A 7,746-nucleotide genomic window follows, 5' to 3' on the forward strand; every position below is an offset into this window, starting at 1 on the left:
TATTAGGGTCATAGAGCCCGACAAATATATATATATAAATATATATTATAGGTACAAAGCCTATGAAAGTTCCATGAAAAGGCCTAAATGTGCAATTTATTTGCGATTTCGCTTTGTCCAAATTTCTACATTTGCTATATATTTATATTGACAGTAAGAATTTCAAAATCGTGTAAATGAAAAAATATATATTGTTTTTAAATAAAATTATTTTTGAAAAATCAAAGCTAATAGAAATGAAATATACTTGCCTATAAAATATATTTTTAAAATAGTATTTTCTAAATGTCTAAATTCTAAAAGCTTTGCTTGTGTAAGGGGAAAGTGTAATAAAATAAATGTTATTGTTGTAAGTTGTCGTAGAAAGGTATACTAATTGTAGTGTAAGGTAAATAAAACGCACAGCGTTTAATAGTCACTTTAACTGTTTAAAAATAGACACGCATTTATTTATTATTTTAAAATATTAAGTAAGATATATGTTATTTAAATTATTAATTCTTTTGAAATTATAATTTACAAGTCAATAATAGTTTTAAATAAATTATTCCACAATATAAAATTTTTGAACATTTTTATATTATTTATGTTATTACACCTAGTATATAAGATGACTATATAACACTTCCATTAACATTTAAGTAGTAAATATATTTATATAGTAGAAAATACGTATTAAATCACACAACATATCTCCCGTTTTGCCAATTAAAAATATATGTTACATGTTATGTAGTGCCGTAACGAGCTTGTGTAAAAACATTCTGCGAAAAAATGTTAGTATAAAATATAATGTTCAATTTCTTACTTTAGTTATGACGTTAAATAAAATCTTATTTATGTTAGTGAAAATTCCAAAAATGCTCGTATATATTTTTAAAACTATTTTTTGCATGTATTATTTTAATTATAAATATTGATAAAACTTGTAAGATAAATTATTGTGTATAAACGCAATAAATATTGATACTTCGCATTGACGTCATTCGCCAGTAGTTTTAAGAAATTTGTATTTATTTTTTATTTAACGTTATATTTAAATTATAATTTTTATAAAGTGTGTGTATTGTATAAGATTCAATTCTGTTTATTGTACATATTTATGGTAATTCCTTGGCTACATACTATTTCTATTACATACCTATGTCAATCTTACAAATTAGTATAAATGTATCAATCGAATGGGATTGAACCTTTTTAAGAAACTAAATATAATTTCATATTTTACAACTTTTTCATTCTGATATTTTCAATATTTTTAATACTTAAGTACTCTATTATAGTTAATGTATAAATAAATTGAAATGTGACAATGACAATAGGAAAAGTAGATTATTAAAAGTATAACCTTCTTTCTATGAAGTTGGTTTAATATTGTAATAACTTCAATAGTTACTTTATTAGTTATTATCGCTTTTAAATTATTACTGAAAATTAGTAACAAAATGTTAACGCCATCTAGTTTTTTGTTTTGCAATACTACCGGATGGCGTAGCTTTATTTTCAAAATGTACTTCATTAAATAATTGTCGAGGGCCGTAAATATCTGTAGGTAGCAGACTTAAAAGAAACTTAATTTGCGAGAAATTATGGCTATCAGTGAGCCCGAATGAAAATAATAGCGTTATTTTTAAATAGGCTTATTTTTAATTTCTTGATATTTGCCAACAAAATTTAGCACGCCGTTATTTTATTGGCTAAAAGCCAGATTTATTATTTTGATATTGAAATAGATATGAAAAAAATTGAAAAACTATCTGTCAAATTACAAATTAATAAGTGTAAATAAGTAGTGTGTGTATGTCTGTCGGTTAAATCTTGTGGTGTTGCTATTATTGCAGATTTCTTGTGTTTTCGTGTCACTTTAACATAATTAATGTTAGCGTTATCTATAAATTTGATCAAATTCACAGGTAGTGCCAATTTAAAGGAGTTTCAAACCATAGATGGCGTTTTTATTTTATTAAAGTGTCACGAAAGTAAATGTCTAGGATAATAAAGTGCTTTAGTCGCAAATTCTCCAAGAATTTGGTCAAATACAATAAAAATCATAGTTCTTCCATAATATATAAGGCGAAATAAAAACGTTCATAGTTTATCTATTATGAAAATATATTTTCAATGTCAAAGTGAGAAACGGAGTCTTCCAAAGTCTTCCATTAATAATTAAAAACAATATTTTGTGTTCAATACACTTTTCCAGTATATATTGAGTAGTACCTATATAAAAAAATATATATAGTATTTGAAAAAATTAGTGTTTAGACGCATTGTACCGTTTCGACATAATATAAAATTAGTAAAAATTATTCCAAAATATGATTGTTGCTATGTGTAAAAACCTGTATAACCAAATAAATGGTATTGTTAGTTTGTTCTCGTTTCAATCTTAAAAATCCTTATACGTAAACAGGTGAGGCTCATCAAGTTTGTGCATTTGAACAGTTTTTATCGTGAACAGCATAGGGTTCAACTTAAGTGTCAGGGTTCACGTGCTCGTTACCGTGTAGAATGTTGGCTCTAACAGTACCTAATATTCATAATTACGAATGAAAACAGCGGACCTTTTTTTGCGATTTTAATCGACTCATTGGCATTGGCACCTTTTACCTGACTAGTCAAATTTCACAAACTTAAACATATGTCGCACTGGAATAAAAGACGCCAACTATACCTATGTATATTTGTTTAAAAGCTGCTTAAGGCTGCCAATTGGTTGTGCAGCTGATTGCGAAGGGCTTCAGGCGGACCTCGACAGATTAACGGACTATTGTAGACTGAATCGTCTTGATCTGAATGTCAAAAAATGCCAAGTTATCACGTTCACCCGGAAGCGTATTTTTCTTTTTCACAAATACTATCTCAATGATACCTGTATTCCTAGAGTCGAACTCGTCCGCGATCTGGGTGTAATACTAGATTATAAGCTTTTGTATACATCGCATTTCGACTTCATTGCTCAGAAATCTTACAGAATGCTAGGATTTCTTCATAGAAGTGCTAAATCTTTTCGTAGAATTGAATCTTTAAAAAAGCTGTATTTTGCTTATGTCAGGAGCGTGATGGAGTACGCAGCCCCTATATGGTCTCCGTCTTATGTGACTCATATAGCCCAGTTAGAATCCGTGCAGCGTTGTTTCACACGTAGATTGCACTACCGCCTCAAAAGGGAAGATGGTTACTTCGACAGATTTAACTTCTATCAGCTAGATTCTCTCGAAGTTAGACGTCTGTTGTCTGACATGAAGTTTCTATTATGACGTGGTTAACTCCGTATTGGATTGTCCTGAATTAACGGCTTGCATTGGTCTGTGTGCCTGTCCAAAACGCACGAGGCATATGCACTCCTTGTGTACGACCTTAGCCCGTTCGAATTACGCAAAACACTCTGTTTTGCAAAGAATAGTGCGCACTTATGAGGATAGATTTAGAGACGTGGACATCTTCCATTTAAACCGCACTCAATTTCTAAACATATTGAAGGATCACCCCCAGTTTAGAATAGTAAAAAAAAATAGTAAATAGGCAATAATTATCAAACAAACAGAGCACAGACACACACACACACACAAACACACACAACACTAAAACATACTTACACTTACACCTTTATAATTTACATAATAATAATGTTATATTTGTATGTAATAATTTAATAATATGTAGATTACCATTAATTTAAGAACTTAATGTAAATTTTCAACATGTTTGTTTTTCGATTTTTAGATAAAGTAACGCTATAATTAAAATGTAATATGACAAACTTTGTTATTGGCTATATACGTATATTATTATGATTGTAAACGAAAATTAAAAAGCTGTAAAGTTTGCAAATAAACAAATAAATAAATAAGGCGATTAACACACTGCACTGCGCCTCGCGACGGAGCGCGGAGCCGCGTTTTTTAACGTTGTACTAAAATACCGCAGTTTGTATGGAAAACACGCGCCGGTGAACGCACTGACAACACTTCTCGGCACACGCGGCCCCCGCCCCGAACTGCAGGGTAGGTATGGCACACTGCGCTCCGCACTACCGCGCAGATTTTTAATGAATTTGTGTCTATTCCAGTGATTGTCGTTCGGATTTTCCCTAACAAATAGTCAAAGGATTCAGTTGACATTCGTGTGTAGTTGAAAAATTAATCTTCATATTTTCTTAAATCTTTGTAATGAAGTTGAATGTTATCTTCGGTGTCTTTTGATTTGAGTAAACAAACACCAAATAGACAGTATATAACTGCAGCGTCCTGAATGAGTTCTGTATTTATTATAGGGATCTCAGCTACATGTTACAATCACTACGGCGATCAACTACGAAGCGAGTAGGTACTTCACTTGGGGCCGCTAAACCACTGCCTCCGCGCAGATTAAACCGGCGGCGTTGACGCCACCGCGCGCGTGATTCCGCGTCCCGCGCACGGTCAGTGTGATAATCGCCTTAAGGATTTACTTTTTTTAATATCTATAACCAGTCGTCAAGACCACAAACTTTTCGGGTGATTTTTGGTATTTGAGGGCAAGAAAGGCTCCGATTGAGCCTCACCGAACACATTGTATTCGTTTTGGTCTCCTGCAGCTTGATTTTGATTGCCTCTCTCGGGAGGCAAAAAAGACGCAGTTTGCGATCGGTCGCAAACTGCGTCTTTTCAGAGTCGAGGCGCATAATTGCGATTCCCACCTGGCTGATCGGAACAATAGTAGATTTAACTCACAAATTAGAAAGATATAGTAGGAATCAGGTTCATCTTCTCGCTCAGAAGCCCATCTGATTTCGAGACTACCCGATCGGATCAAAATCAAGCTGCTGATATTGCGCCACCATTAACCAGTGATTCGGTTGAATACGGTGTTTGTCCCGGTTTGTTGTTCGGTTCCCTCACCTGCTTCACCAAGACTTTGGAAAGACTATTGTCAAGGTAGGACAGACTTGGTAGATTAAAAAACCGGGTACCAGTTGTTACCACGTATAATGTAGTCGGATTTCTGTTTACATCGTTTATTAAAAAATTAGCGGTGACCAAGATGTATAGAAGTATATGACGTACTAACTAGCCTTAGCAAGTTCCTATAGGATTTATTGGTTGCCGCCAGATAGCACCATAGAACAAATGAAACGAAAACTTCGATTTTAATATTTTTATTGGAAACAAAATAATAATTATGCTATATATTGCACGTGACTCGTCCACTCGTTGAGCAAACCACTTACACTTACAATATGTACCGATTCGACGCTGTGTCATTGTGTTACACGACGCGTCACAACAGTGTCACACATGACATTGAGTTACAACGGTGTTCCGTGACATTTGCTAGCGTGCACTGGTTTGGTATAGATGGACTTACGGAACTGGCGGGTCGAAGAAGAATTAAGGCATTTCGTATTAAATCAAATTGCAACTACCTTTACTGTGACTACCGTTACTCAGAGACCAGAAAAAAGTAATTGCAATATTGAACGTTTCCAGTCCTGCGGAAGTTTCTGCGCACCGCAAGATCCACGGATACACTGAAAGGGCACCATAGACAAATACTGATATCTATCGATTCTTTTAAATAAAAAATGCCATGTAAGCCGCTGGCAAAAAGTCACGTCACAACGTCACAGAAACGTATGCAACAGGCCAATTCAGGCATTTTGACGTTTACTGAATTCCTTGAATTGTTCGCACTACCGCTACATACAGAGTGAAATACAGGAAAAAGGATAGTAAGTAGCTAGGATCTTATCCCTTTACATTTCAATCTATAAATAACCGTAATCTCCAGCTTACAAATAGTTGTTCGGATTAAAAATGCCATAACAGACAACACTAACACTTCCCTTAATTCAGATGTAATTTTTAAGACGAAAAACTAATTTGCAACTTATAAAATATTACAATTGAGGCGTCAACACAAAATTATTAAATGCTCTTTGACATTTACAACTAAATCGTCAAAACGTTATCAAGCTTTAGATGCCACGGTATTTGTTAACAAAAAAAATACAGTTTTTGAACAAAATAAATTCTGTCGTCAAGTGTTTCGGAAAAATATTAAAATTAATGCATTTCCTTTTAATAATCAATTAAAAATGGAACAATTTACAGAAATTAGACATTTCCTTAATTACAAATATTTTGTTCGATAATGACCAGCATTTATAAAAATTTGTTAATCGGTGTGTGAAGTACGACATCAAAAAATCGTTATTAATCTTTTCTCCGAAACACTTAATTTCCTTTGAAACGATTGTCTGAACTGCAAAAGGCAAACGTCAAATACACTATGGTCCCTCCACCCATTGGGAAACTACACAACTTAAATATCCTAACTTTGCTTCACATAACTCCAGTTTGAAAACAGCACAGTCGAGAGATAAAAATTAACGCAATTGATTAGTTTCTTTTCAACGATGGAATAATTTTAAGCCGTTTTAACCCTCGGCTGTACTTGTTTACAAAAACCAATTATTACTAATATAAACCTATTTTTTAACTAAAAAAAAAAGGTTATGGAAAATAGACTTTTTAAAATAAAAATCATCTTTTTTTAAATTCTTTTCAGTACATTCCGACTAAGTCTTAACAACATGATTCGTTTAACAAAAATGCAATATATTCAAAAAAGTTTAAATGTAAACGCGTACAAAACAATGAAAAATGGCGCACAAACCGTTACTTAACACTTCTCAATCATAGACAATTTCTTTTTATAGTACGTTGGCTACATCATGGTTATTTTAATGGCCATATTTGCAGGCAACTATTTCATATGATAATGCCAACGTAACGTAAGATGTCTTTGTATCATCTATGCAGAAATTAAGTTATGCCTTGTCTCACCAATTCGTTGACCAGAAGTTACCTAACGTATATGTACGTAAAATAACTACCTGGGTGCTGTCCTCTGTACCTGGTCAACAAATCGCTTGCAAAAGGCTTGAACGGTCTGGAATCAGTTTCGGCTGTTCAGTCGAAACTCGGTAGAAAAGTTAAGAAAAGCATATCGATCGATATTTCAGGGAATGATCTCGTGACCATTTTTCATTGATGGAACTAGAATTTAGTATATTAATTAACTAGGAAGTTTGCTGGAATTATATTTATATTTTTCAGATCGTTAACGCGAAATGAATCCCTAAAATATCGTCCTTTCCTTAAAATTCTATAATTTGAGACAGAGAAATGTTAAAAATTGGCACAAAAAAAATCACAAAGTCAAATCTTAAGATTGAATTTGGTGTGGTTTAATTTGTTGGCCCTGGAAATAATGTTGCCATTTTTTAACTAATACAATGTTAAGAAATGACAATAATATTACGAAGAACAAATTTGTTAATCTCTTATTTGCGCAATTTTGTTACATTCTTCTGTCCCATTAAATTTTTTCATTGAAAAAAGTATAGCTACCATTATATGAATCAGATCGTCAATGCAAACGAAGTATTTCATTTTTAACTAATTCGTTTTAAACGAACATATTCCCCAACAGTTCATGCTTACAAAAAAATCAACTTATTTGAATCACTGGAAAATTACTTTAGTGACATCTTACAAACATGATATTAAAAATAAACTTTTAATGGTTCATGACGTTAAAATGTTGGAAATAAGACCAGCTTCATCATAAAAGAACTTTCAAAAATTACCATTTCCAAAATTACTACAATAATTTCTAAAATTTCAATATGTTGAAGGATACTTTTACATATATGAACATTATAAAAGCGATTTATAAGAAATTTGTTAATATATAACC

The sequence above is a fragment of the Hyposmocoma kahamanoa genome, unplaced genomic scaffold (assembly GCF_003589595.1).
Source record: "Hyposmocoma kahamanoa isolate Upper Pololo Valley unplaced genomic scaffold, ASM358959v1 213, whole genome shotgun sequence".
NCBI classification, from domain to species: domain Eukaryota; kingdom Metazoa; phylum Arthropoda; class Insecta; order Lepidoptera; family Cosmopterigidae; genus Hyposmocoma; species Hyposmocoma kahamanoa.